Genomic DNA, 5809 nt, shown 5'->3' on the forward strand with positions numbered 1-5809 from the left:
GCCTTGTGAGTTCAAAATTCGACCGTTGGTACACGTGTCAGTTCCTTAGTGACCCAGGGTCATTTCGGACAAATCAGGTCGGGTTGCCAAGTGGCTATAAATAGCCCACCCCCACAACCATAAACGGTTGGCTGCTCAGATTTCAGTGCACGGCTTTTGTCGTTTGAGAGCAACCCACCTCGAAGCCTTTGAAAGAAAAATTCCTAGTGAGGAGAAAAGCCCTAACCACCCAGAGCCAAAGTAAATTGGGCATCACTTAAGTCTTCGTGTCTGTGTGATCTGAAGACTTATTACACTTGAGGACTGTGCATCCTCCAGACGGTTAGGCGTCGCGTTCAGAGCATCCAAGAGAAATTGTGGATTTCCAGTGAACGAAGTCTGTGAAGGTTTGGGAGTCTACCTCGAAGACTTACCAGAGTGATTGGGCGAGGTCTGTGTGACCTTAGCTCAAGGAGAAAACGGTGAGGACTGGGTGTCTTGGACTAAGTGTCCTTGACTGGGTGTCCGGGACTGTGTGTCCTTTGGTTTAAATACCTATCCGCTCCAACCAGACGTACAGTTGTCACAGCAACTAGAACTGGTCCAACAAATCATTGTCTTCAACGTGTCACTGGTTTCATCTTCACTTCCTTTTACTTACAGTTATTCATTGTGAAGTTGCATGCTTGCTTTATCTTTTGTCTTCACAACATGAATATATGATCTGTTTGGCTTCATAACTTCTTCCTACCTGATCCTTATTACACTGAAGCTGTTTGTCACCGCGCTTTCACTCTATTGAATACATGACCATGACTGGCCTAGTGTAATCTAACTTCCGCTGCATAGTAATAGGCATAATCTTCACTGTCTGTCTTCATAACTCTCACGTTTTGAAGACTTTCATAAAAATCGCCTATTCACCCCCCCTCTAGTCGATATAACGCACTTTCAGGGAGGAGTGGTGTGCTCCTATAGATGGCAGTTGGGGCGGTGATGACCGTACACTAATCATACACGCAAATGTGTATGATCAAGATCAAGTACTCACGGGAAGATATCACAACACAACTCTAGACACAAATTAAAAATAATACAAGCTTTATATTACAAGCCAGGGGCCTCGAGGGCTCGAATACATAGCTTGAATAGAAAGAGTCAGCGGAAGCAACAATATCTGAGTACAGACATAAGTTAAACAAGTTTGCCTTAAGAAGGCTAGCACAAAAGTAGCAACGATCGAAAAGGTGAGGCCTCCTGCCTGGGACCTCCTAACTACTCCTCGAAGCCGAACTCCACGTAGAAACATCCTCGAGATCCTCTGGCTCCTGGACTCCATCATATGATCACAATAACCGGGAAAAGGGGAAAAGAAGTAGCAAAGAAACCGTGAGTACTCATCCAAAGAACTCGCAAGCAAGGATCTACACTACATATGCAATGGTATCAATGAAATGGGTAGTATCTGTGGACTGAACTGCGGAATGCCAGAATAAGAGGAGGATAGCTAGTCCTATCGAAGACTACGCTTCTGGCAACCTCCATCTTGAAGCATATAGGAGAGAGTAGATGGTAAGTTCACCAAGTAGCATCGTATAGCATAATCCTACCCGGCGATCCTCCCCTCGTCGCCCTGTGAGAGAGCGATCACCGGGTTGTAACTGGCACTTGAAAGGGTGTATTTTATTAAGTATCTGTTTCTAGTTGTCATAAGGTCAAGGTACAACTCCGGGTCGTCCTTTTACCGAGGGATACGGCTATTCGAATAGATAAACTTCCCTGTAGGGGTGCACCACATTTCCCAACATGCTCGATCCCGTTTGGCCGGACACACTTTCCTGGGTCATGCCCGGCCTCGGAAGATCAACACGTCGCAGCCCCATCTAGGCACAATAGAGAGGTCAGCACGCCGGTCTAAATCCTATGCGCGCAGGGGTCTAGACGCATCGCCCATTGCACACCTGCACGTTGCGAGGGCGGCCAGTAAGCAGACCTATTAACCTCCATTTCCAAGGAAGTTGCGTTACGCGGTCCAACCCGACGTGCGCCGCTCAGTCGCTGACGTCACGAAGGCTTCGGCTGATACCATGACGTCGAGTGCCCATAACTGTTCCCGCGTAGTTGGTTAGTGCGTATAGGCCAGTGGCCAGACTCAGATCAAATACCAACATCTCGTTAAGCATGTTAATTGATGTAACCGCGGACGCCGACCAGGGCCAGGCCCACCTCTCTCCTAGGTGGTCTCAACCTGCCCTGTCGCTCCGCCACAAAGTAACAGTCGGGGGCCGTCGGGAACCCTAGGCCCACCTCTACCAGGATGGAACCACCTGTCCTTTCAGCCCCCTCATCAGAATCACTGGCGGGTACTCTACGTGCCGACCTGACTTTAGTCACCACATGTATCATATAATAAGTATGTAAGTATATACCCGTGTTCACTTCCCGACTGATCACGGCCCGATAGTATAGCATAGCAGACGGACAAGAGTGTAGGGCCACTGATGTAATACTAGCAACCTATACTAAGCATTAGGATAACAGGTAAAGATATCAACAATTGTAGCAACAATGACAGGCTATGCAACAGAATAGGAGCTATCAAATCAACAACAGTAGCAAACCTAAGGCAAGAATAAGAGAGAACAGAGTGGGCGATATCTGGTTGATCAAGGGGGGCTTGCCTGGTTGCTCTGTAGACAGAAACGGACCCTCGAAGGTGAAGTAGTCGATCAGTGGTTCAACCGCGGTCTCGGGTCTACCAGAAAGAAGTAACGGAGGGGGAATACAATAAATAACAGAGCAATCAAAGTATCACAAAGCATAACATGACAATATGCGGTGCTAGATGTGACCTAACGCAGTACTAGGTGATACCGGCAAGGGGGGAAACATCCGGAAAAGTATCCCCGGTGTTTCGCGTTTTCGGACAAATGAACCGGAGGGAGAAAATTACGTGTTCGCTATGCTAGAGATGTGTGGCAGACGAACGGGCTGCGTATTCGGATTCTCATATTTTTCTGATCATTTTTCATGTATAAATTAGTTTCATCCGAGTTACGGATTATTTTATACAATTTTTCAAAGTTCTAAACAATTTCTGACATTGTTATAAATTCGAATTAAAACAGAATATTCTTCTGTCACCTAGTGTCAGTCCAGCCAGAGTGTATGACAGTGGGCTGGATGGGTGCTGAGTCAGCAAGGTCAATATTCAACATTAACTGGGTTGACTGGTCAAAACCAGACAGTGAGGCCCATGTGTCATAGGGCCATTTGTTTGGCAGATTGCTTAAAATAAACTAATTACTTGTGTGCGTGGGTGGGGGTGTTAGCACTAGTTATAGTTAGTGCCTAACTAAAAGGGGCCGGCCTACACTCACACACCCAGCACGCACATCTACCCCACACACACAGAGAACGCACACCTACCACAGATACACACACATCACACACACCTAGCTCACGGCCATGCTATGGCCAGCATCAGCAGCGGCAGGGAGCGGCTCAGACCAACGGCAGCACTGGTAGTAAGCAGCAGCAAACAGCGGTAGCAGAAGTGTAGAGCAGCAGCGGAGCATCAGTAGCAGGCGCCAGCGGCACCGGCGGCAAGCAGCTAGCAGCAGGAACGGCGGCCGGTGCCCAGCACGAAGCAGCAGCAGCGGCAAGAGTACCAGCAAAGCAGCAGTAGTACAGAGTACCAGCGGCACAACAGTAGCGCAGCTAGCGATGGTAGCGGGCGGCTGCGGGCGCTCGCGTTCGAGGGGAGTAGGGCGCGACGACAGCGGCGGATGCCGGAGTGAGCTACGGGCGGCTAAACGGAGCGGCGTGAGCTCCTATAAAACCAGTGTGATGCGCTGCATCCAACCACGCCACGGGTGTGAGTTGAGGCGAACCAAAACGACGGCTACGACGACTTGCCGTGGCGGTGACGGCCGGTGTTAACCGGAATCGAAGCTAGGGGATGCGAGGAAGAGAGGAAGGAGGTCATATAGGACCGGGAGCTCACTGCGGAGCTCGAGGAGGTCTCGTGGAGGCCGGGGATGCATCATCGGTCGCGGATCGAACGACGGACGGTGGCGGCACCGAGATTGAAGACGACCTCGATCCCATCGTTGTGAGGCTCCCCGGCGTCGAGTTGGTGTTGTGGACGGCGTAGGAGATGACGTTGGTCCCCCGGGACATGGTGGTGCAGCGCGGGGGAGGCGGTGGCCGTGTGAGCGACGGCGGCGCGTCCATGGTGTTTCGGGCATGAAGAAAACAGGGGGGCGAGCATGGGAGGGGAAGAAACGGGCCTAGTGTTCAGGGAGGATTTGCGTGCTCATATAGACGGCAGTTGGGGCGCCGATGGCCAGCACGTGGCCATGGCCGGCGGGATGGCCGCCACGGCTCGTGTGCCTCCTGTAGCAGAAGGTGGAAGGAGAGGTGGAGGTGGGCTAGGCCGATTACTTTTACTAGATGGGCCAAAGCTCAGAGTATAATAGGTTCCTTTTCTTTTTCTGGCTTTATTTTTCTGTTTCTTCAAATTATTTTCTGTTTTGCGTTAAGTAGAGCCAACAAATGACTTTCGTAAAATATAGGACTTGATACATAAATACTAAACTGTGTAATGGGCTAGTACAACCAGTTCCAAATATTTTTGATTAGTTTAAATATATTTGTTTATTTTCAAATGGTTAATTTAAATGTTGTTGGCACTGTTTTGATATTTTAATGTATTTTGATACTTTCAAATATGTCGGTTAATGCATGAAATTTAGTTAGCGAATATTTGCAACCTAACGAACATTTTAGTTTCCATGTTTGAAGAAATATTATGTATGACTTTAATTTAAACTTTGGATTTGAACTCGGATTGGATCGAAGTGAGGTTTAGCAAAATTAATTATGTTGACATGGCACCATTAGAGTGTGACTACTGTAGATGAGTACCAGGGTGTTACACCAGTGGCATGTATCGTCCTCGCATTTACCTAAACTAGTTGATTTTCATGCGTAATCTATCTATGGATACCACTTGCTTGATTGTCACCCACCATGGGAGCCGCACGCCGATCGTCTTTCTTCAGGATCCTTCGCATAAGAAGGCTAGGCACGGCGTCTGTGCTCGGGCCTGTTCCTGTAGCATCGATAAATCCAACGACTGAGCTCTGTCTGGCGGGCCGGCCCCGTTCATGTCACCTCCTCGGGTCGTTGGTGCTTGGCCTTCTCGTACGATAGCCTCAGGAAATTCATTCGGCGCAGGTTGTCTAACCATCCCGCAGGAACGCCACAACCATCAAGAAAAAACACCACGCGCAACCCGCCTTGAGGTAGGGCCTCGTGAGTCCCGCGCTGGCTCACGAGTGCCCAGACACACCTCGTCTAGCCCCGCTGTGCAAGCCACGTGTCAGGGCGGGGTTGTACACGCCCCGGGGGCTCTCCGCAGTAGGGAGTCCCCTCCCATGTACCAGTGGAAGCACCATGCTCCGCACTGGTAGTCGACACAGCCGAGGAGCGGCTATGCCTGTGCAAGTACGGAAGTGCTATGCTCCGCGCTGGTGATAAACAATTGAGGGCGGCCTCACAGCTGTATCAACCTCAGGGAGCCTCCGAGCTCGATGGTTGGCCTCATCGCAACACCTCCCCTCGGGAGAGTCGCGTGAGGGGGCTGGGCACGGGGGTTGCGCTCAGGTCACGCCCAAGCATACACCACCTTGCCAGGTCCCTCAGACCTGGTCGTCGCGCGCCCTCCCAAGCGAAGCTAAGGTACGAAGGTCATTTGAACGTCAAGGGGGACTCCTGAGCATCGCGACTCAGGAGCCTAACTGGCCACGTAGCCCCTCACTCCTTG

General features: G+C 50.3%; 1 long non-coding RNA gene across 1 annotated transcript; it reads right to left on the reverse strand.

Moving 5' to 3' along the window:
- Positions 1–1063: 1063 nt before the first annotated feature.
- LOC125532778 (uncharacterized) lies at positions 1064–4561 on the reverse strand. The gene is made up of 3 exons (XR_015601917.1): positions 3986–4561; positions 2661–2734; positions 1064–1307 (listed from the first exon to the last, which is right to left on the reverse strand). It is a non-coding gene; the product is annotated as an uncharacterized LOC125532778 (long non-coding RNA).
- Positions 4562–5809: the final 1248 nt, after the last annotated feature.

Source organism: Triticum urartu, chromosome 1A (genome assembly GCF_056163025.1).
Source record: "Triticum urartu cultivar PI428250 chromosome 1A, HENAU_Tu73, whole genome shotgun sequence".
NCBI lineage: Eukaryota > Viridiplantae > Streptophyta > Magnoliopsida > Poales > Poaceae > Triticum > Triticum urartu.